Source organism: Ornithorhynchus anatinus, chromosome 11 (genome assembly GCF_004115215.2).
Source record: "Ornithorhynchus anatinus isolate Pmale09 chromosome 11, mOrnAna1.pri.v4, whole genome shotgun sequence".
Lineage (NCBI taxonomy): Eukaryota > Metazoa > Chordata > Mammalia > Monotremata > Ornithorhynchidae > Ornithorhynchus > Ornithorhynchus anatinus.
The window spans coordinates 47,052,470-47,075,194 of NC_041738.1; positions in this window are offsets into that span (position 1 = coordinate 47,052,470).

The following is a 22,725-nucleotide window of genomic DNA, read 5'->3' on the forward strand; positions in this document are numbered from 1 at the left end:
TTGATTGAAGTCATACAGCAGAGACCTAGTGGATTGAACATGGGCCTGGGAGTCATAGGACCTGGGTTCTAATCCTAGTTCTGCTACTTGTCTGCTGTATGATCTTGGACAAATCACTTAACTTCTCTATGCCTCAGTTACCCCTTCTGTAAAATGGGGAGTATTACTGTGAGTCTAATCTGGGACAAGGACTGTGTCCTACCTTATTATCTTGTATCTATCCCGGCACTTAGTACAGTGCCTGTCACAAAGTCAGTGCTTCACAAATATCATTAAAAAAAGGGGGTAGAATGGGGTCCTCTGACTCCCAGGCCCATGCTCTTCCATTTCCACAGCCAGCTTCCCACTGCAGAGTGAAGGGATGCCTAAGTATGTAGCTCGTGAGGTGGGGGTGGAAACGCTGTATTGATTTTCCAACAAAATAGTTTTAATGATTGTACTACCATCACCCTCATTAAAAATATTTATTGAGTTCTGCAGAGCATTGTCCTGGACAGTGTTTAGAATAATAACAATGGTATTAAGTGCTAAGCACTGTACTAAGCTTTGGGGCAGATATAAAATAATCAGGCCAGATACAGTCCTTGACCCAAATGGAGATCACAGTCCAAGGGAGAGGGAAAACAGGTTTTTAATCCCCATTTTACAAGCAGGGAAACTGAAGCTCAGAGAAGTGAAGTGACTTGCCTAAGAACAGCAGGCAAGTAGTAAAGATGAGATTAGAATCCAAGGTCCATGATTCCCAGGCCTGTTCTCTTTCCACTAGGTCACGCTGCTTCACATGAGAAAAGGACAAGATCCAGAATCTGCTCCTGCGTATTTTACAGTCAGTAGGGGATGCAGGACCAATCAATCAATCAATCAATCAATCAATCAATCAGTGGTATTTATTTCGGACTTACTGTGTGTAAAGCACTATATTAAGCACATGGGAGAGTTCAATACAAGAGTTGGTAGACACAGTCCTGCTCACAGTGATCTTACATTCTAGTGGGGGGAGATAGACATTATTATGAAAAAATAATTTATGGATATGTACATAAGTGGGGTGAATACCAAAGGGTACAGACCAACTAAGATCCTTAAGGAAATAATTGGAATAATGTGCTGGAGACATAAACCTTAAAGTTATGAATATTCAAATGCAGGATATTAATGAGATTTACTAAGATGTATAAAAAATCAGGATAATTGGATCAAATTATACCATAGAATTTCATCTTCAGTGATGGTCTCTTGTGGTGCTCCACCAGTCACAGGGAAAGCAGCGTTGCCAAGTGGAAAGAGAACAGGCCTCAAAGTCAGAGGATCTGAATTCTAATTTCGGCTCCGCCACTTGCCTGCTGTGTGATCTTGGTCAAATCATTTAACTTCTCTGTGCCTCGGGTTCCTCAACTGTAAAAGGGAGATTTAATACCAGTTCTCCCTCCTACTTAGACTCTGAGCCCCATGTGGGACAGCGACTGGATTCAACCTGATTAACTTTTATCTACCCCAGCTCTTAGAACAATGCTTGATGAATAGTAACAAATACCATAAAAAAAACCCAAAACAAAACAAAACAAAAGCAAACCTCCCCCTAAAAGTGCAGTTAGTCTCTTAGCAATTGGTTTTATTTGGTTTGTGGTAACTGAGGGAGAAGGAGGAATTTTTTTTTTAAAAAGGGACAGCGAGGGAGGGACAGGGTGACGCAGTACTAGTCCCCTTTCCCTGAACCTGAAACCCTTCACAAACCCTGGCTTGCTCTTGCAACTCATCCTCTGCACATTGCATAAGAGCAGAATTTGGCCAGAAGATGCTGAAATTTGTATCAGTCAGTATTAGAAGCCAGTTCTTTCTAGACCCATGCTCTATCCATTAGGCCACACTATTCCCTCACTGGTTCCTGCTGTGCAGGAACTCTCTTTTGCTCAAATGCCTGCTTCATCTTTGGGATTAATCTAAGACCCAGCAAAAAAACCACACTATTTTATACTTCACTGAGGGCTAGCAAATCAAGGGAGGATAGTGATATTGTAGCATGGCTCAGTGGAAAGAGGCCGGGCTTTGGAGTCAGGCGTCATGAGTTTGAATCCCAGTTCTGCCACTTGTCAGCTGTGTGACTGAGGGCAAGTCACTTAACTTCTCTGTGCCTCAGTACTCTCATCTGTAAAATGGGGATTAAGACTGTAAGCCCCACATGGGACAACCTGATTCCCCTGTGTCTACCCCAGTGCTTAGAACAGTGCTCTGCACATAGTAAGCGCTTAACAAATACCAACATTATTATTATACTGTCTATAGTGGTAGGAAAGACAGAGAAGGACAGGGTTTGGGTGGGAAGATAAGGAGTTCAGTTTTGGACATGTTTAGTTTGAGTTGTAAGTGTGATATCCAGATAGAGATGTCTTGAAGGCAGGAGGAATGTGAGATTTCAGAGAAAGAGAGAGGTGAGGGCTGAAGATATAGATTTGGGAATTATCTGCATAGAGATGGTAGTTGAAGTCCTGGGAGACAATGAGTTCTCCAAGGGAGTGGATGCTGATGGAAAATAGAAAGGGACCTAAAATTGAGCCTTGAGTAGCCCACACTGTCAGAGGGTGGGAGGTAGATGAGGATCCAGCAAAAGAAACTAAGGAACGGTCAGAAAAGTGTCCCCTTTTCAAAGTGAATTTTAGGTATTGAAGTTAATTTATTAAAAGGATGTCTTTTTCTTTGTAGAAATAACTAATAATATTAATAACTGTGGTAGTTGTTTAGCACTTACTATGTGCCAGACAGTCTACTAAGGGCTGGAGTGGTTACAAGTAAATTGGGTTGGACGCAGTCCCTGTCCCCCATGGGGCTCACAGTCTTAATCCCCATTTTACAGATGAGGTAACTGAGGCACATAGAAGTGAAGTGAGTTGCCCAAGATCACCCAGCAGACAAGTGGCTGAGCGGGGATTAGAATCTATGACCTTCTGACTTCCTGGTCCTTGCGGTATCCACCAGGTCATACTGCTTCCAATAACTTTGTATTATATATTATTTATTTGTATTAATGTTTGTCTCCCCCTCTAGATTGAAAGTTTATTGTGGGCAGGGAACATGTCTACCAACTCTGTTGTATCATACTCTCCCAAGTGCTTAGTACAGTGCTCTGCACACAGTAAACACTCAATAAATACCAATGATGATGATGACAATGATGATGACAGACTCAATAACTATCACTGATGATAATGATGATAGAACCAAGATCCTCCAGACTGCTTTGCACCAGACTTCCCTGCAGTCTCAGTGATGAAGACTCATCTTTCGTAGAGTGAATCACATGTTCGATTCCGAACATACACATAGAGTGGATCTTTGTTAGCCAGAATTTTAAGAGCCAACTGACTTGTTCATCTCTGCATGAAATACAGGCACTTTTAACTCCCCCAAAGGGGGCAGTTTCCCATAACCCTGAATAAACAATCATAAAACTATTTTATCTCCATTTCAGGATACCTACCCAGACTCATGTAGGTTGATTGAGAGTCCAATTTCAGCTCATGTACAAGTTTTCAAAACATAGTCCACTATATATTATTTACCTAAGAGATAAAGATAGAGGAACAGAGATTTATCAGACAATAATGTATTCCTGTGGCTATTTAAAATCCAAGACAAATACTGAAGTTAATCCAAAGTATTTCTGTTGCAAGTAGGAGAACTCAATTCAATGAAAATCCTTCATTACGATAAATTGCAGTACTAGTATTGTTCTAATCATTTTTTATTGCAGTGAATTTTTTTCAGCAGAGGGATAATAACTCATTGATCGGCTTTTTACTTTTATTTTTGAATAGACATGATTTTGTTGAGAAGGAAGTATGAACAGATGTGATCCATTTGTACCTGTAAAGCCAAGTCAGCAAAACCCTCCCGAGGCAGACCAGTGGTAAAAAGAAAGAATTAGTCATTTGACTCTTGAGGTAACTCTGGTTCCTTTTTTATTGCTAATAAAGTAAAAGCAAAACACATTTTGCATTTTCTATCTAGCAGGTCAGTATAGTACTTTGCCCAAAGTGGAAAATTAGAAAATACTGATGTTGCTGATCACATTAATGGTGCTGATGAAGATGATGATAATGATTTTAATAAACATTCTACCATATTAAAGCATTTCAATGTGATTATAAAAAAGGTGGTGGGTGGGTCTTACTTTAATGACTGCCCTTCATAAGCATAGGAATCATTAAGAAAAGCAGCTTGGCCTAGTAGATAAAGAATGGGCCTGGGAGTCAGAAGGACCTGGGTTCTAATCCCAGCTCTGCCACTTCTCTGCTGTGTGACCTTGTGGAAGTCCTTTAACCTCTCTGTGCCTCAGTTACCTCATCCATGGCTCAGTGGAAAGAACCTGGGCTTGGGAGTCAGAGGTCATAGGTTCGAATCCTGGCTCTGCCACTTGTCAGCTCTATGACTGTGGGCAAGTCACTTCACTTCTCTGGGCCTCAGTTACCTCATCTGTAAAATGGGGATTAACTGTGAGCCTCACGTGGGACAACCTGATTACCCTGTATCTACCCCAGCGCTTAGAACAGTGCTCTGCACATAGTAAGCGCTTAATAAATACCAACATTACTATTATTATCATGGGGATTAGAACTGTGAGCCCTATGTGGGAAAAGGACTACATCCAAACCAGTTACCATATATTTACCTCAGCACTTTGTACAATGTCTGGCATACAGTAAGTGCTTAATAAATATTATTATTATTATTATTAATAATGAGAGAAATCTGGTCATTGCACCACCACAAGTGCCTTGGGGATTCCACCATCTCTGGACACCCCTACCTTCCTGGGGTTTCCTGTTGGGGATTTAAAACCACTGGATGAAGTTCTAGAAGAAATGGTTGGAAAAGTGGGGGGTTGGGAGGAGCAGCAGCACATGTTGGGATGTGTAGAATAATGGAAAACTCATAGGCAGGAACATCAGCTCCAACCCACCTTGCTTGGATAAGCACCCAGCTGGCTTCTCCAGCCTAGAAGCTATGGTCTTTTGCCCAGTGAAGCTCTAAAAAGACAAGGCAGAGTTAGGCTTCACTCAGCAACCAAGATCCCTCCCCCCTTCCTTAATGGTATTTGTTAAGTGTTTACTATGTTCCAAACCCTGGACTAAGAGCTGGGGTAGATACAAGGTAATGAAAGCAATTAGGAAAGTCTAATGATGATCAAGATTTATGCATAAAGTATGTAGAAATGCCTAGCATCCCTGCTAGTGGTTTCCATACTTCTCGAGGAACCTGAATCCCCTCCTTTTACCCTTGGCAAACCTTTTGGACAGGTTAACCCCTGAAGGGGCCCTCCTACCCACAGTTCCTGTTCCAGCCTCACTTATTTTTAAAAGCCCCACATATAACCTTGGTTTGTTGTCTTTTTTGACTGAAATGTTATAGTTAAGGAGCCCACTGTTACTAAATTGCCTCACGCAAAAGAAAAAAAGCAACCGCAGTAGTCGAGAACTCCTTATTTATTCCTCATCAACCTGTACAATGAATAAGTTTGGGGGACCGGAATAGAATGCCACACACCTGAGATTAATTAGCTTGGACCACAATTTCAGGGCTCTGAGGAGGAGGTATGCAGCATGTGGCTCGGAGAACGTTATGTTAGTGCTTGGTTTTTTCATTTTTATAGCTCTGTTGGGCTAGTTCAGCTGAATTTTTTTCCCTCCGGATTCTGGATTTTGGACACACACACAAGACTAATGGAGGCGAAACCAGAATGTTTCCAAGTAAGAAGAAACTTGTCAAATATGCTGTATCCCACTTCCAGTGAGTGTTGATTGAGGGCTCACCATTGCATATCTCCACCCCAGGTTGGTTATAGAGGTTCACCAAAGAGAAGGCAACCCCCACACTGAAGGAGCCAACAATCGAAGGTGAACATGGGGCAAAAATCAATCAATCAATCGTATTTACTAGGTGCGGAGCACTGAATTAAGCACTTGGAAGAATACAGTACAGTAGAGTTGTTAGACTTGTTCTCTGTCCACAGCACAGTTGAATACTAAGGAAGGACTCAGGGACCAGACTTGTCATTTCATTCTATTGAAAAGTCATTTCCCACTATTTATTTAACTTCCATGAACTGTGCCAGGTGTTTATGAGACTATAAATGAGAAGACAATGAGGAGTTTATAATGAAAGAGGAAGACACAGTGGAAACTATGAGACCCAGCTGGGTCTCCTGGGTTGGTGAGAAAGAGGGGTACTCAATCTTTCCTCAGAAACAGTGAAATTTTGTAGTCCCCTATTGCTCTAGAATGGTCATTAATTCACATTCATTATGAAGCTTCTCTAGGCAGCCAAGATCTAGGCCAGAAATGGGTAATTACTTCAGTCGGAGGGTCCTTTATTCAGTTTGGCAAACTTTCTGGGGACTTGTTGAAGGTGCTACATAAATTGGCACTGCATAAATTCCTCCAAGGTGTTATGATAAATAGCAAGAGAAATGGAGAAGAGAAAGAGGGAAAATGTGGAAGGTTAAAGAGGCAGAGGTAGTTGTACTTCCACCTGTAGTGATTCCTAATTTGCTCCAAAACTCCAGCAAGATGCACTCAGTAGCCTATATATACCATGGCCCGTGAAGCCCCTTATAAAATATTCAGGAGCTACAACTGGTATAAAGACAGTCTTTTCTACCAATCAGGGGGCAAGCTGAATTTCTCACACCTAGAAGTGTGGCATCATTGCCAAGAAAATAGTGATGAAGGTAGGGTTGAGGGACCCAAAGGAGTACCCTCAGATACTCTAAATGGGCCTCAGGCCTACTCCTCAACTATAAGAACCCCTCCAAAATAATGTAAGTAAAGAAGATTTGCCAAGTTAATTCTCAGTTTGTTGATCTACCAGTGATGAATACTTCAAAATGAAAGATTCAAAACCCTGAGAAAACTCCAAGGGAAGAAAGGAAAGAGCTTCACTAGGTGGCTGCTCTTAGATCATGATCTCAGTTCTTTTGTTATTGTAGTTAGCATATACCTTCCTGTCATGGCCTCACCCATCCTATTTCATATCTCTAATGATTCATCACTTCCAGCTCATGGGAGTGAACCTCACATCCTACAGTGAACGTCACATCCTACATGGAACAGAATCTTTAAAGACTGGCACATTTTTCTGCTTCCTGATTTATCATTTTTTTTCCTTTATGCTTCTTTGGGAAGAGATAAGAGTAATTGCCTAATATACCGGACTGTAGGAAAAATCAGAAACCGGACAATTTGCTCCAAATACCCTTGGTCTGAAGTATCTACAGTGTGTAATCGTTACCCCTACTTGGAAATGGGGAGGCACATTTTTAGTTTTTTTTAATGGTATTTGTTAAGCCCTTACTATGTGCCTGGCACTGTTTTGAGCACTGCGGTAGATACAAGGTAATCGGGTTAGACTCAGTCCATGTCCCACATGGGTCTTACAGTCTTAATCTCCATTTTGCAGATGAGGTAGCTGAGGCAAGGAAGTGACTTGCCCAAGTTCAGCAGACGAGTGGCAGAACCGGGATTAGAACTCTATCCATTAGGCCAAGCTGCTTCTCATTAATGGATGCACAGCGTTGAAGAGAGAGTTAGTTTATCAGTCATTCAGTTATTCAGTCATTCCAACACCTGGATAAAAATCTCACTCAATAATAGCATCCTTGCTGAACTCAAAACAAACATACAAGCATATTCTGAGCAAATTTCATTAGCAAACACTAATATTGGGGTGGTACTCCATTGCCAGTCTCTCTTTCATTTATTGTTATGTGCTTACCAAACACTGTAACAAGTGCTGGGGTAGATAAGATGAGATATAAGATAATCATATTCTCTTTTGACTTCTTTCAACCAGGCTCTGATCTGTTTCCTTGTTTTCTCTTCAAGCCACTAGAAGGTGATTCTGCAGCCTGATGAGTGGAATAATTTACCTCCATGTTTGGCCGATTGGTGCCAAGCTGTTTTGTCTTGAGGAAGAAACTGAGACTGGGAACCCCACAGTTTCTGAATTTCACTCCCCACCCAGTGAGAATCCATGGCAGAATGAAGAACTGGAAGTCTAGGAAACGGAATTTTCTTTTGAGAACATCATTAAATTAAAGCTTCTTCCTTCATCCACCTTGTAGAATGGAAAGCAATGAAAGTCCCATTGGTAAACCTAACAGTCTGTTACAATAGTCATGGACTCGACACATCCATTAACAAGGGTCATGAGTTTGAAAGGGCCCTTTTGGGGATCGTAACTTTCAGACACCAGAGAGCTACCAAGGAGACTTCCAGTTTCAGAAATAATGAAATGCCTTTCAAACAAAGATTGGACTTCCTCCTCTGGACTTGGGTGGAACAGGAAAAGTAGGTGTAGAGTCTCTTTCATTTTTAATTAGTACAATCTTTGTAGAAGCATAGAGACAGGGATGGAAGGAAAGAGGCAAATTAGCTTGGCTTGTCTTCTTTCTTTTCATTTCTTTTCCTCCCAGAGGAACTTTTACAGTTACTCTCCTTGGCTTCCTAATGATTGATTTTTCTTCTATTCTGAAGTTTTTACTTGGTGCATCCCCTGTGCCAAGCACTGAGCTAACTGCTGGAGTGGATCCAAGATAATCATAACAGATTCAGCCCGTGTCCTGCCTGGCATATCACCTGCATTAGCCTCCCCATTGACCTCCTTGCCTTCTGCCTCTCTCTTCTCCAACTCATAGTTCTCCAGTGATCCTTCTGCTTGGATCATTTCTAAAAAAAGTGTTCTGCACCCCTCAAAACTTCCAGTGGTTGCCTATCCATCTCCACACCAGATGGAAACTTCTCACCATTGGTTTTAAGGCACTCAATCAGCTCTCCCCCTCTTACCTAACCTCGCTCCTCTCCCACTACAACCCAACCTGCACACTTTCCTCCTCTAACACCACTTTATTCACTGTGCTTTGACTTCATACCTCTTGCTGTTGACCTCTTGATCATATCATGCCTCCCGCTTGGAATTCTCCTCTCTTTATATCCAACAGACCCCACACTCATCTTCAAAGCCCTACTAAAATAAAATCTCCTCCAGGAAGCCTTCCCCAACTAACCTTTCATCTCCCCACCCTATTCTCTCTCCCTTCTGTGTCACCTGTGCCCTTGGTTCTATACCCCCTAAATCCTTAATATTCTCCCTACTTTCACATCCACAGGATTTATGTGCATATCCTTATAGTGTGTTGTTTTCCCTTCTGCTAATTCATTTTAATGTCTGTCTCCCCCATTAAATTATCAACTCCTTGAGGGCAGGGCTCATATCTGCCCACTCTATTGTATTCTCCCAAGTGCTTAGTACAGTGCTCTGTACAGAGTAAACCCTCATAAATACCACTGATTGGATTAGAGAAGATTAGAGTGCATTATCTAAGAGGTTGGGAGAGCAGGTATCTAACCTCCATTTTACAGGTGAAGAAGCAGTCAGACCAGGCTGGCACCAGGAATGGGATTAGAACCTGCCTCTTTTGACTTCCAAACCTGTGCTCTTTCAATTTAGCATTGCTGTCTCCATAATTAGACTCCATTTTCCAAGTCTTCATGATAAGTGTTTTATTTATTATCATCCTTCATCATTATGTGCTTAGTTCAGTGCTCTGCACACAGTAAGTGCTCAATAAATATCATCAAATGAATTTGCTCTTTACATTTTCATCATCCAGTAGTTGAAGATGTGTCGAGGGCCACAGTGAGGATGGAAGTTCTCTTGAGGGTTACCACCTACCTTTTGCCAGTAGGCAGAATCCCTGGAAGTAAGAGAAGAGAATCTGGCCTCCCTTCAGAATTAGATAAATTTCTCAGGGTTCACAGATCAAGTTCGTTCATTCATTCATTCATTCATTCATTCATTCAATCGTATTTATTGAGCGTTTACTGTGTGCAGGCCACCGTACTGAGTGCTTGAAAAGTAGAGTTCAGCAATAAAGAGAGACAATCCTTGCCCAACCCAGGCTAACAGTCTAGAGGTGGGGAGACATATATCAAAATAAGTAAATAGGCATCAATATAAATAAATAGAATTAAAGATATATACATATATACATAAGTGCTGTGGGATTCGGGGGAGGGAAAGAGCAAGCAAAGGAAGAGAGCTGAGGTGATGTGGAAGGGAGGGGAAGCTGAGGAAAAGGGGACTTAGTTTGGGAACTACTACCAACGATCTATCTGCCTGTATGCAGGGGAACAGTCACCTTTAAATTGGAAACTCATTGTGGGTAGGGAATGTGTCTGTTTACAGTTATATTGTTATATATTTTGTTATATTGTACTCTCCCACACGGTAAATAATAAATATGATATATTTGTCAACCATAAGACCGTCTCCCCCTATCCCACTCTCACTAGAGTTGGCCTGGTCTGAGACTACACTGTAAGACTCTAGATGTAAGGTCCTTGTGGACAGGAGACATGCCTGCCAACTCTATTTCCCAAGCACTTAGTACAGTGCCCTGCACCCAGTAAATCTAGTAATGATCAATTGACTACATGAGTACAAAAACTAAGGAGGAGTAAACCACCAAATCTGGGCTGAAAAGAAAGTGGCAGCCCTTTGGGTTCATTCCTGTTTCCTACTTAATGTTTCTGAGGCCTTGTGCAAGTCTCTATGAACCAGAGCCTTTTTTCAGTTTCAGTCTCCCTTACCTCTCCACCCTACTCCCATCAACCTTTCCCTGCCCTCAGTAGCTGACCAGTCCTGGGGCTGGGATATCAGGCAGATGGGAGATGAAGGGGTGAGAAGATGATAGGGTAAGCCAAAATGAGAAAGGACCGAGGGGGTTCCAGGTATCCATGCAGGGTGAAGGTAGAAGAAAGAAGAAATCTGTAGAGTAGGAGTATTCTACCACAGTGCGGCTAAAGAGTAAGGTCTGCTGCATGGTGAAAGAAAATTCTGGATCTAGGCCATAGCCACAAGCATTTTATCCAAAATTCAATCTAAAATCTCACCCTGTATTCCCAACCCTAACATCTCAATTGTTTAACCCACATCATCTAATTTTGCACTGGTTTTAACACCTGCTTTATCTGCACACACAAACACACACTCATTCATACATACATGTGTATGTATGCACATACATTCAATGCTTTGATGGCACATGTTTTCACCGCATATTTTGGATGGAACACTTCTGGGGAATCAGGGATTATTCTTTCATCCATGCAGTTCTACCAGCACAGAATGAGGTGTAGTGTTGAAAGAAACAGTTTTGTGCACAGGTACAACATCAGTATGGGAGTTTTCCTTAATGCAGGGTTACTAAGGATGCAATCCTTGCTCTTTAGGAGAACCGAATGTGTAGACACACTCACACATACAATACATTTTCACACACAGTGTCACATAATCATATATGCTCCCATGCCTCTGCGCCTGCTCAGTAATAATAATAATGATAATGAGAATGGTAATTATAATAATAATAACAATAATATTAAGCCCTTACTACATGCCCAGTACCAATACACATGATACAAACACATAAGACACAATCCCTCATGAGGCTCGCAGTCCAAAGAGGAGGGAGAACAGGTATTTAATGCCCATTTTACAGATGAAGAAACTGAGAAACAGAGATGTTAAGTGACTTATCCAAGTTCACCTAGCAGGCAAATGGCAGAGCTGGCATTAGAACTCAGGTCTCTTGGCTCCCAGGCTCCTGCTTTTTCCATCTGGCTACATGTTTCGCGAAGGGGAATTTATTGATGGGTTACCAAGGTTGAGAAAGGCCTGGGACAAAGAACACTTCACCCCTGGGTCTCTAAATCTTTCTTCAAGAAGCTTTCATCAAGAATTCTTCAGAAGAAGCTCAGTAATCGAATCAGATCAAATCCATGGTTTTTTTTCCTCCCTCCAGGAAGGAAACTCAGAATTTGTGCCCAGTACTTCTTGTTCACTTCTCCGGCTGAGTTGGAAACCCATATGTCATCAAAGATTTCTCTGTGATATGGAGCCATATAGTGCACCTTTGTTCAAGGAGTTGGAGGCTGGCTCATGTGATAGTGTAGCAGGTAGATCACTTGAGTAAATTGGTTCCCTTTCAACGGGACTCGAATAAAACAGTCTAGCCCCTTTGGGGAGTGGCTGACCTTCCTTGGCCCTGCAGCTAATAGTGGTATTTTTAAAGTTCTTACTATGTGCCAGGCACCGTACTAAGCTCTGGGATGGATACAAGCAAATTGAGCTGGACATAGTCCCTCTCTCATGTGGAGCTCACGGTCTCAACCCCCATTTTACAGATAAGGGAACTGAGGCAGGGTAGTGAAGTAACCTGCCCAAGGTGACACAATACACAAATAAGGGAACCAGAATTAGAACCCCTTAACTTCTGACTCCCAGGCCCGTTCTCTATCCACTATGCCATGCTGCTTCAGCTGCAGCTTTGGGCTACCTCCCCTTTTTGAAGTCCCTCTTCCAGCTCCTGAGAATTGAGCAGGTCAAAAAAACCAGGTGAGAGATCCACCTGCCAGATTCCATTCTCATTTTTGCCCCGGGGGCTCCGTGGAATAGAACCGGGGGTTGTCGGCCCGTATACCTGAGCCGAGAGGAACTTGGCATGGGCGGTTCTGCCACTTGGATCCCTACTGGTGGCTTGAACACCTGGAGCCTCGGCGTTGACACTGCCTTCTTTTTCAATCGGATTGACTTTTCCGTCTTGAAAATGTGCAGCTCGAAAAAGCATCTAGAATGTTTCTTTTCCACTGCTTACTCAGCTGTTACATTGTAAGCTCCAATTCCAGCCTTTCATTCTACGTGTCCATTCGAATCAGAGCCTTTGCCGCTCGATCTGGTTTTGTTCATATCCTTCTTTAATCTTTTTATAGCTCGGCTTGCTCAGGCAGATCCTCTACCTGCCATATGTAAGTTATTTCCGTCTCAGGGGCTGCGCCTCACCTCTCATTAGCAGGAAGCCAGAGTTAAGTCTAATGGGCCACAGTAAAGATGTTTGAGAAACTGAAACAGGCAATGGCAGAATTGTAAGTGAGGTTTAACTCGACAGGCTTGGCAAGATGAAGTCACCAAAAACATAGGCTTTGTCTTGATCGTATTTTAATTCTACCTTCATCTCTCCCTTGGTCAAAAAGAACATACTCATTTTAATGCCACAGACTGGAGCCAAAACCAGCTGGAGAGGATTTAGACTGAACAGAGGAACGTTGGTGCCTTTGGATTTTGCGATCGAACCTTAATTATGGTTCTCGGACTTGGCAATATGGAGCTGTTAGTTACCAGATCCTAACGTTTGGTTACATAACCAACAACCGCTCCGTGGCAAATATGATCCCAGGACATAAACAGCTAGCGTGAACCACCCAACCACCCTCCCCAAGTACTTTTTTCCACGCTCAGCATCATAGTTGGGAATAAAAAGCTCAACAGAAACACCTTCAAAAGTATATGAAATTATGCACGCTCGGGGATTTCTGCCTTAGGAGAGAATCACTGGCCAGAAGGGACTTTGCCCTTCCTACTGATGGTTTCAGAAATTCTGCAGGTACTTAGACATTACCAAGTGCCAGTAACACTTGGCTGGATCCTCTTCCAAATAATAATAATAATAATAACAATGGATAATTATGGTACTTGTTAAGTGCTTACTGTGTGCCAAGCACTGTTCTAAACACTGAGGTAAATACAAGTTAATCAGGTTGTTATAGGATCTATACCAAATGAGGCTCACAGTCCAAGTAGGATATAGTAGGATTTAATTCCCATCTTACAGATGAGGGTACCGAGGCACAGAGAAGTTAATTTTTTTATGGGGTTTTATTACTATGTGCCAGGAACTGTTTTACACACTGGGTAGATACAAGCTAATCAGCTTGGACACAGTCCTTGTCCCACCTAAGGCTCACAGTCTTAATCTCCATTGTACAGATGAGGGAACTGAGGCACAGAGAAGTTAAATGACTTTCCTAAGGCCACTCAGCAGATAAATGGCAGAGTCAGAATTAGAACCCAGATCCTTCTGACTCCAGTCTTATGGTCTTTCCGCTAGACCACACCGCTTCTCTACTCATGTTTAATATTCACCCCTTCGCCCTATTAACTTCACTCAACCTCCTCTATTCCTCCCCATACTTCTAGACTAGGGGACCCCAAGCTTCTGCCTAAAGCAAATAGCCATATCATTCTCTTGCGATGAATTCTTTTTTAAAAAACGGTATTCGTTAAGCACTTACAATATGTCAAACTGTTCTCAGAACTGGGGTAGAAAAATGAAACAGCCCAGATGCAGGCCCTGGCCCACATGGGGCCCACACTCTAAGAAGATTTCCATTAGAAATTAACTGAAAAGTAGTGGGCAAAAGTAACTACATCCTTCTTGGCTTCATTTGGAGCTCAGGGGATGTCTCAGCTTGGCCATGTGGGCTCACTGGTCCTACTGGGCTCACCAGGCACAGCATGGCCTAGTAGAAAGAGCATGGGCCTGGGAGTCAGAGAACCTGGGTTCCAAACCTGGTTCTGCCACTTGTCAGCTGTGTGACCTTGGGCAAGTCACTTAACTTCTCTGTGCCTCATGTTTCTCATCTGTAAAATAGGGATTCAGTGCCTGTTCTCCCTCCTATTTAGAATGTGAGCCCCATGTGGGACAGGGACTGTAGAAGAAGAAGAAAAAGGAAGAAGAGGCTAGTGGATAGAGCCACTAGGATGGGCTTGGGAGTAAGAAGGATCCGAGTTTTAATTCCGGGTTCATTGCTTGTTGACTGTGTGACCTTGAGCAAGTCACTTAATTTCTCTGTGTCTCAGTTACCTCATCTATAAAATAGGGATTAAGTCTGGGAGTCCTGTGCGGGACAGCGACTGTGTCCAACCTGCCTAGCTAGTATCTACTCCAGATGCTAGTACAGTGTCTGGCATATAGTAAACACTTAACAAGTAACCATTAAAAATTATAATGGTAATAATAATAATAAGACTGTGGTGGTATTACAACCCCCTTCACCCCACCCAGAACTGGATCCATCTTCTTTACTCTGGCTTTTTCTTGCTCAGCTCTTAGAGCTAGGGCTGCTATTCAGGAGGAAGGAGGGAAAGGAAAGGGGAGCAGAGATGGGTTCCTTGATGACAGTCATGGTACCTGGGGTGACTGGCTTGGACAACCCTGTATATTCTTGCAATTCCTATACACAGCAGGCCCTGGGAAGTTGCTCCACTATTCTCAAAGTCTTATACTACTTCCGGCACTTGAGATTTTTATCAAGAATTTGTGTGACACTCATTATTTGCTTCTTAGTCATCCCATAAAATGGTGCAACATGAGTAGCTCAGATGGGATATGGTGACCTCAGATTAGGAATTGGAGGAGTTGTTTCTATTATCTAAAGTTCATTATCACCAAGAACAGCAATGTCATCTTCATTGTGAGCCATGTTTTTGATTAGGCTCAAATATACAAGATGTCCTGTGGTGTTGGAAATAGAATTCAAAGAACTGAGAATCATAGGTTATTGTGCCAAAGGATGCTTGGGGAATTTGAAGTTTACAGACATGAGACCTGAGGTCTTTGGCTTTCAGAGACTTCTTTAAAACAACTGCAGTCGATGGATTATATCTGCCCTCAAGCCTCCCAGGTGGATTGGCAAAGATCCCCCTGGCTGAAGATCCCAAATCCGGTCATCAGTGGACCTCCCAGTTCCACCCTCAGCCTCTGAGCTAGGCGCCCTCAGGAGCTGACCATAAGGCTCCTCTTATCTGTCCAACAAGCAGCTGAACAGCAAGCATTCCAACCTGGCTTGAGGCTGTCAGGAGAGACCTTCTTCTCCTCGAACACAGGCTCCGGGAAGACCAGAAGCCGATGAGGAAAATTTGAAAACCACAGCAGCCTTCTAAGTAGCATAGTAGGAATTCATTATGTGCAACTTTGGGAGTTAAGTTTTGATCAAAAATGGGTCTTTTGTATGCAAAAGATGTACGCACTGATGTACGCACTGATGTACGCAAGATTAAGTAAAGTCATCATCAAGTAAAGTCATTTTCCAGTGCAAAGATTGATTTTCCTTTTCTCCACAAAATGTGTGCGTGTGTGTGTATGTGTGTGTGTGTGTGTGTGTGTGACTGAATTTATAACTGAGTAGTGTTTCAATGAGTTTTGGGCATTTACATGAATGTTTAGCACAAAGCTTGTGGAATGCATTTCAGAAACTGATCTTAAAGGGAAATCTACATAGAAAGGAAAATGTCCACTTTTTGACAAATCCATTTTCTTATAAAATAGCTACAAAAGTATTTTCTGGTTTATGTTTATCAGGATCATTGCCACTTTGACCAGAAAACCTTAAGGGGCCTTCTTTGTTAGGTGCCCTGTCCCATGCAAAGTAAGATGAACAGATCCAGAGGGTTTTTGCTCAACAGAGGCAATCCCGTCAATACAGTAGAAACAAAAGGGGAATAACAATTTCAAACTTGGCAGCCTGCCCCAAATGAGGAAAATAGAAAGAATAAAGACCAAGATGTGGGTACAGCTATGCTTCTTGTGTTCAACAGCTTTGCAAGTTTTCTATCCTAACCCATGATATCTCTTGAGCTTTTCAAGCTGTTTTTCGGGAGAATCTAAATGATCCCGCTGTTTGTTAGCATAAATAAGCTAAACAAACATTCCCTTTTAGAACTGAGAACAGAGATTCTTAATGGACATCTGGAATGAGTTGGGCTTTCACAATCTCTGCTGTTGATATTCTAAGTCTTGAAACTTTACCCTCGGCCTAATGCGGTTCAGGAGTGGTTCCGTGCATAATAAAACCAATCATTACCCACAGTACACTTGGGTGAGGCCAGTCCTGAAACAAAGAAACAAGATCATATGAGCAAAATCACAACTTTGAAACTTTTAACTGTGATGTCTTGCTGAAAAATTTTAAGAGCAGTCAAAGATTTTAGAAAAAGTAAAATGGAAAATGAGCAGTAAATGTTACAGGTACTAAGCCAAGCATCTTTGGATGCTTCAGAAAATCTTTAATTTCATTGGAGTTTAGTTACTAGTAGCTTCAGGGTGCTAAATAGGGGCTTAAAAGCTCAAAAGAAATGACATTTTCCAAGGTGCCTCATTTATGATAGGAAATAGCATAGTCCTGGATGATTCCGACTCATTCCTTTTTATAAAACTAGTAAGAGAAGACTATCACTGGGACCAGTTTACCAAGGTACAACCCAGTGAAGGGGAGGTAAGGTGGTGCCTTTTGGATGTCGGTCTCCCCGCCTCTAGACCGTAAGCCCACTGTGGGCAGGATTGTCTCTATTGCTACACTGTACTTTCCAAGCACTTAGTACAGTGTTCTACACACAGTAAACACTCAGTAAAAATGATTGAATGAATGAGTGAACGAAAGAGCACAGGATAAAGAGTCAGTTGCATCACTTAACCTGTTTGGGCCCCAGTATCCTTATCTATACAATGGGAATAAGGTACCAGCTCTCCCAACTATTAGATTATGAGCACTGTGTGAGACCTGGATTGAATTTAGTCTGGTCATCTTGTCTCAATCCTTCAACTTGGCAAATAGAACATGATTAGTAAATGTCATTTAAAAAGGAAGGGGGCAACAGCAGAGGGGGATTGAGAAGAGAAACCAAGTATACCGAGGAATCTTCTTCAAATGCCGTCGAGTCTTTTCCCACCCATGGCAACTCCTTGGACACACCTTCTTTAGAATGCCCCATCTTCTGTCATAAAGTTGCTCTGGTATGTGTGACCATAAAGTTTTCTTGGTAAGGATATGGAAGTGGTTTACCACTGCTTTCTTCCGTGAAGTCAAAGTTGAGTCTCTGGCGTAGTCTTTAATCAATGTTTTGATCACTTGATCACCTGCCTTTGACTCTTTCCCATGCCGCTGCTGCCCAGCACAGATGAATCGGCTTTGCCTGAGAATTAATCCCTGCTCTTTCCATGGGAGAACACTCTCTTTGATTACTTTTACTGAAAGAATCACTTCTAACTTTGAGTTTAAAGACTTTTGCACCATCAGGACATACGTAAACGTTGGAGATTGTATAAACCTATTTTCTTCACATAAAGTCTATCAACTTTTTCCAACATTATCACTACATTTGGTAAAGAGGAATAGCTTCATCAATATGGTAATGTAAGTTAAGACTAAGAAGTGCACTTCCTAAATGCTGTGCTTTTCAGGAGCAGCTGGTGGCAGCCCCGAAGCGGTAGTAAGGAAATTTTGAGAAGGTAAGTAAACTGATCCCAGTAATTCCAGAAACTGTGTTTGACCTTCCACCTCCAGGTCTGCCTTCATAACCTTTAATTCCAGAAACTGTGTTTGACCTTCCACCTCCAGGTCTGCCTTCATAACCTTCCCTTTCCTTCCCTTCTCTCTTTTTTCCTAATCTACTTACTCACCAGGCCTTGTTCTCATCTCTCCCGTTACCAACCTCTTGTTAATGCCCTCCCCAAAGTCTGGAGCTCCCTCCTCCTTCAAACTAAAAAGAACACTTAACCAGCTCTTGGCCTTACCTCATTGATTTCCTACTACAATCCTGCTGCAACCCAGACTGCACACTTGGCCAACCTGCTCACTGTACTTCAATCTCATCTTTCTTGCCACTGACCACTTGCCCACATCCTGCCTCTGTCCTGTAACACCATCCCACCTTCTTATATAACACCACTCTCCACACCTTCAAAGGCTTATTAAAATAATATTTCCTCCAAGAGGCCTTCCCCAACTAAGTCTCTTTTCATCGTCTCTTTTCCTTCTTCCTTCAATTTGTATTTCATTTTAGGGTCTGCTTCCCCTACCAAACTTCTTATGAATGGGGGAAGGGTATGGGATAGAAAGTTGGGGACCCAGGATCTAGTTCCAGCTCTAGCACTTGTCTGATGTATGACTTAGGGCAAGGCACGTAACTTCTTTGTGCCTTGATTTCTTCAACTATAAAATGGGGTGAAGATAACTTCTGTCCCTCTCTCTTAACCTGTGAGCTCTGTGTGGGACATGGACTGTATCCGATCGGATTATCTTGTATCTGCCTCAGGGTTTACCCAGGATCTGACACAAGGTAAGTATTTAATAAATCCCAGCACGATTGGTAATTCTATTGTTCTTTCCCTAGCATTTGGAAGAGTGTTCCTCACACAATAAGCACTTAATGAATACCACTAATTAATGGGATTGTCACCCTCCTAGAGCTGTGATGAGGCTCATCCCTGTCCCTTTGACTTTGATCCCCTTTTGTCATAGAGTGGTCAACTGCTGCTCAGGTATATTGCCTCTGCCTCATTCATTATCCTTAGCCGAGCAGAGTTCACTGACTGCCTTCAGCCCCTTCTGGACCCTGGGCAAAGTGTGAACAGCAGAGCAAGAAACACTTCAAAACAGCTGTGTTGGCCAGGTAAGCAATGGGGCCGGGAATGCAGAGGAGAAAAAGTCTGTGGCTGGTATGTGTTTTGTCTGGTTGTTGTGTGTGGTGTCTGAGTATGTGTATGCCTGTGAGATGAATTGCATGGATTTCTTTTTTCTGTTATTGGTGGTGGAGTGATTTAGGGCTTGAAGGGATGAAAAAAAAGAGTTTGAGAATGAAAATACAAAGGACAGAAGGGATTTAAAATTTAAAGTAGCTGCTTTAGCAACAGACACTTGTTAAATAAGCAGAGTGTTCGGGACAGCAGGTTTCAAAATGTCAGGCTGAGTTCATTGGATTTGATTACTTTTCCCTGCCTGGAACCAAACCTTATATCATTCCAGATTTTGTTCTGTTTGCAAGGACTATGTGGCCACAGATTTCAATTGGCTGCAATCTCCAGTGCTTTCCATATTTCTTCCAGGTTTGGATTTCAACCACTTTGTGCCCTGCCCAGAAGAGTTTGGGCAACTCTATAGCAGTGCAAGAGGATGGGAAACTTACAGATAATTGTCTTTTTTATGCTGCATCTACCTGATCAATCTATTTTATTTTTCAATGTGAAAATTTCCATTCCAAGTCCTTGGAAAGTACAGTGCGTAACTATGGCTGATCTCCTTGTGCTTTGGAAAAAAGACAGCTCAATTCTCCCCAGGGGCCCAGGGCTCTTCCGACCCGTGGGTTTGGTGCATAGTGAAGCATTAACCTTTCCAGGCTGTGAGAGTATAGTTGGGTACTTCTCATTTGGACGGTGGCATTTGCAGAAGATATCTGCTGCCTCGATTGTAATATCCCCCAGGGAAAATTGCTTTCTTTTTAGCCCAGCAACAGGACTATAGGTGGCTTATGTGCTCTCCTCTTTCTCTGAGCCATGTTGGCTGCATAGATTTGTCCAGTGGGTGAACTAGGAGGCTTTGTTTGACTGCCAGTGAAGGAGCAGATGGCTTAGAACCTTCCCCAAGAATAATTCCAATCCCTTCAAAACCCTGCTCTTGATTTTATCAGCTCTTGATTTGCTTCTCTCTGGGATGAAGATGAGGAAGGAAGTGAGTAGATCGTGCTTCAGACTCCAGACTGTGGCCAGTGGCCAAGTCTTGTGGACGCTGATGAGTGAGAAACTGGTTCTGCCTAGGCCCTTCAAAGCCTTATTGAAGGCACATCTTCTCCAAGAGACCTTCCCTGACTAAGCCCTCCTTCCCTCTTCTCCCACTCCCTTCTGCGTCGCCCTGACTTGCTCCCTTTATTCATTCATCCTCCCAGCCACACAGACCTTATGTACATATGTGTAATTTATTTCTATAAATGTCTGTCTCCCCCTCTAGACTGTAAGCTCATTGTGGGCAGGAATGTATCCATTCACTGTTGTATTGTACCCTCCCAAGCATTCAGTACAGCGCCCTGCCCACGTTAAGCGCTCAATAAATACGACTGAATGATCGACTGACACTACCATTATAGCTCACCGCATTTGTGGCTGACTCTTAATGGGACAGGGTTGCTTTCACTCTGAAAGGCAAAAATAAATTGATCAGTGGTATTTATTGAATGTTTACTTTGTGCAGACCACTGTTCTAAGTGCTTGGGGAAGTACAACAGAGTAAATAGACCCGATCTCTGCTAACAAGGAGCTTAGTGTCGGACATTAAAATAAATTACAGATAGGGGAGGTGATCGAGTATAAGGATATGTATATAAGTGAAATTAACACTAATAATCATATTAATTTTGGTATTTGTTAAGTGCTTACTATGTGCCAAGCACTGTTCTAAGTACTGAAGTAGATACAAAGTGATCAGGTTGGACACAGTCCCTGTCCTACATGGGGCTCACAGTCTTAACCTCCATTTTACAGATGAGGTAACTGAGGCATAGGAAAGTGAAGTTATTTGCCCAAGGTCACATAGTAGACATGTGGCTGAGCCACGATTAGAACCTACGTTCTCTGACTCCCAAGCCTGTCATTCCCCTTCTTAAACAACTCCAGTGGTTGCCTATCAACCTCCACTCCAAACAAAAAATCCTCACTCTAGGCTTCAAGGCTCTCCATCACCTTGCCCCTTCCTACCTCTCCTCCCTTCTCTCTTTCTACCGCCCACCCCGCACGCTCCGCTCCTCTGCCGCCCACCTCCTCACCGTCCCTCGGTCTCGCCTATCCCGCCGTCGACCCCTGGGTCACGTCCTCCCGCGGTCCTGGAACGCCCTCCCTCCTCATCTCCGCCAAACTGATTCTCTTTCCCTCTTCACAACCCTACTTAAAACTCACCTCCTCCAAGAGGCGTTCCCAGACTGAGCTCCTCTTCTCCCTCTACTCCCTCTGCCATCCCCCCTTTACCTCTCCACAGCTAAACCCTCATTTTCCCCTTTTCCCTCTGCTCCTCCACCTCTCCCTTCCCAACCCCACAGCACTGTACTCGTCGGCTCAACTGTATATATTTTCGTTACCCTATTTATTTTGTTAATGAATTGTACATAGCCTTGATTCTGTTTAGTTGCCATTGTTTTTACGAGACGTTCTTCCCCTTGACTCTGTTTATTGCCATTGTTCTTGTCTGTCCGTCTCACCCGATTAGACTGTAAGCCCGTCAAATGGCAGGGACTGTCTCTATCTGTTGCCGACTTGTTCATCCCAAGCGCTTAGTACAGTGCTCTGCACATAGTAAGCGCTCAATAAATACTATTGAATGAATGAATGAATGCTCTTTCCAATAGGCCATGCTGCTTCCTGTGGCCACTATTGTGGACTGAAAACATGTCTACCAATATTGCTGTATCGTACTCTCCCAAGTTCTTAGTAAGGTGCTCTGCACACAATAAGTGCTCAAAAAATGTGATTGATTGATTGATGGAGGTGGGGTGAGTACCTAATAGCTTTTCGTGAAGCGTTCCATATTTTTCTATTTATCTAGATGGTGGTGTCTTGTTTTTGCTTTGTTCTCTTTTGCTTTGCTGTCTGTCTTCCCCATTTAGACTGTGAGCCCATCATTGGGCAGGATTGTCTCTATCTGTTGTCGAATTGTATATTCCAAGCACTTAGTACAGTGCTCTGCACATAGTAAGCGCTCAATAAATACCATTGCATGAATGAATTAATGACTAAGTGCATAGGTGGGACGGTGAGAAAGGAAAATATTTAAGACAAATAAATAGTAAAGGATCTATAAAAAAGGGGTGAAATTTCATAGGTACATAGGTGCAAGGTAATAATAATAATGTTGGTATTTGTTAAGCACTTACTATGTGCAGAGCACTGTTCTAAGTGCTGGGGTAGATACAGGATAATCAGGTTATCCCACATGAGGCTCACAGTTAATCCTCATTTTACAGATGAGGTAACTGAGGCACAGAGAAGTTAAGTGACTTGCCCACAGTCACACA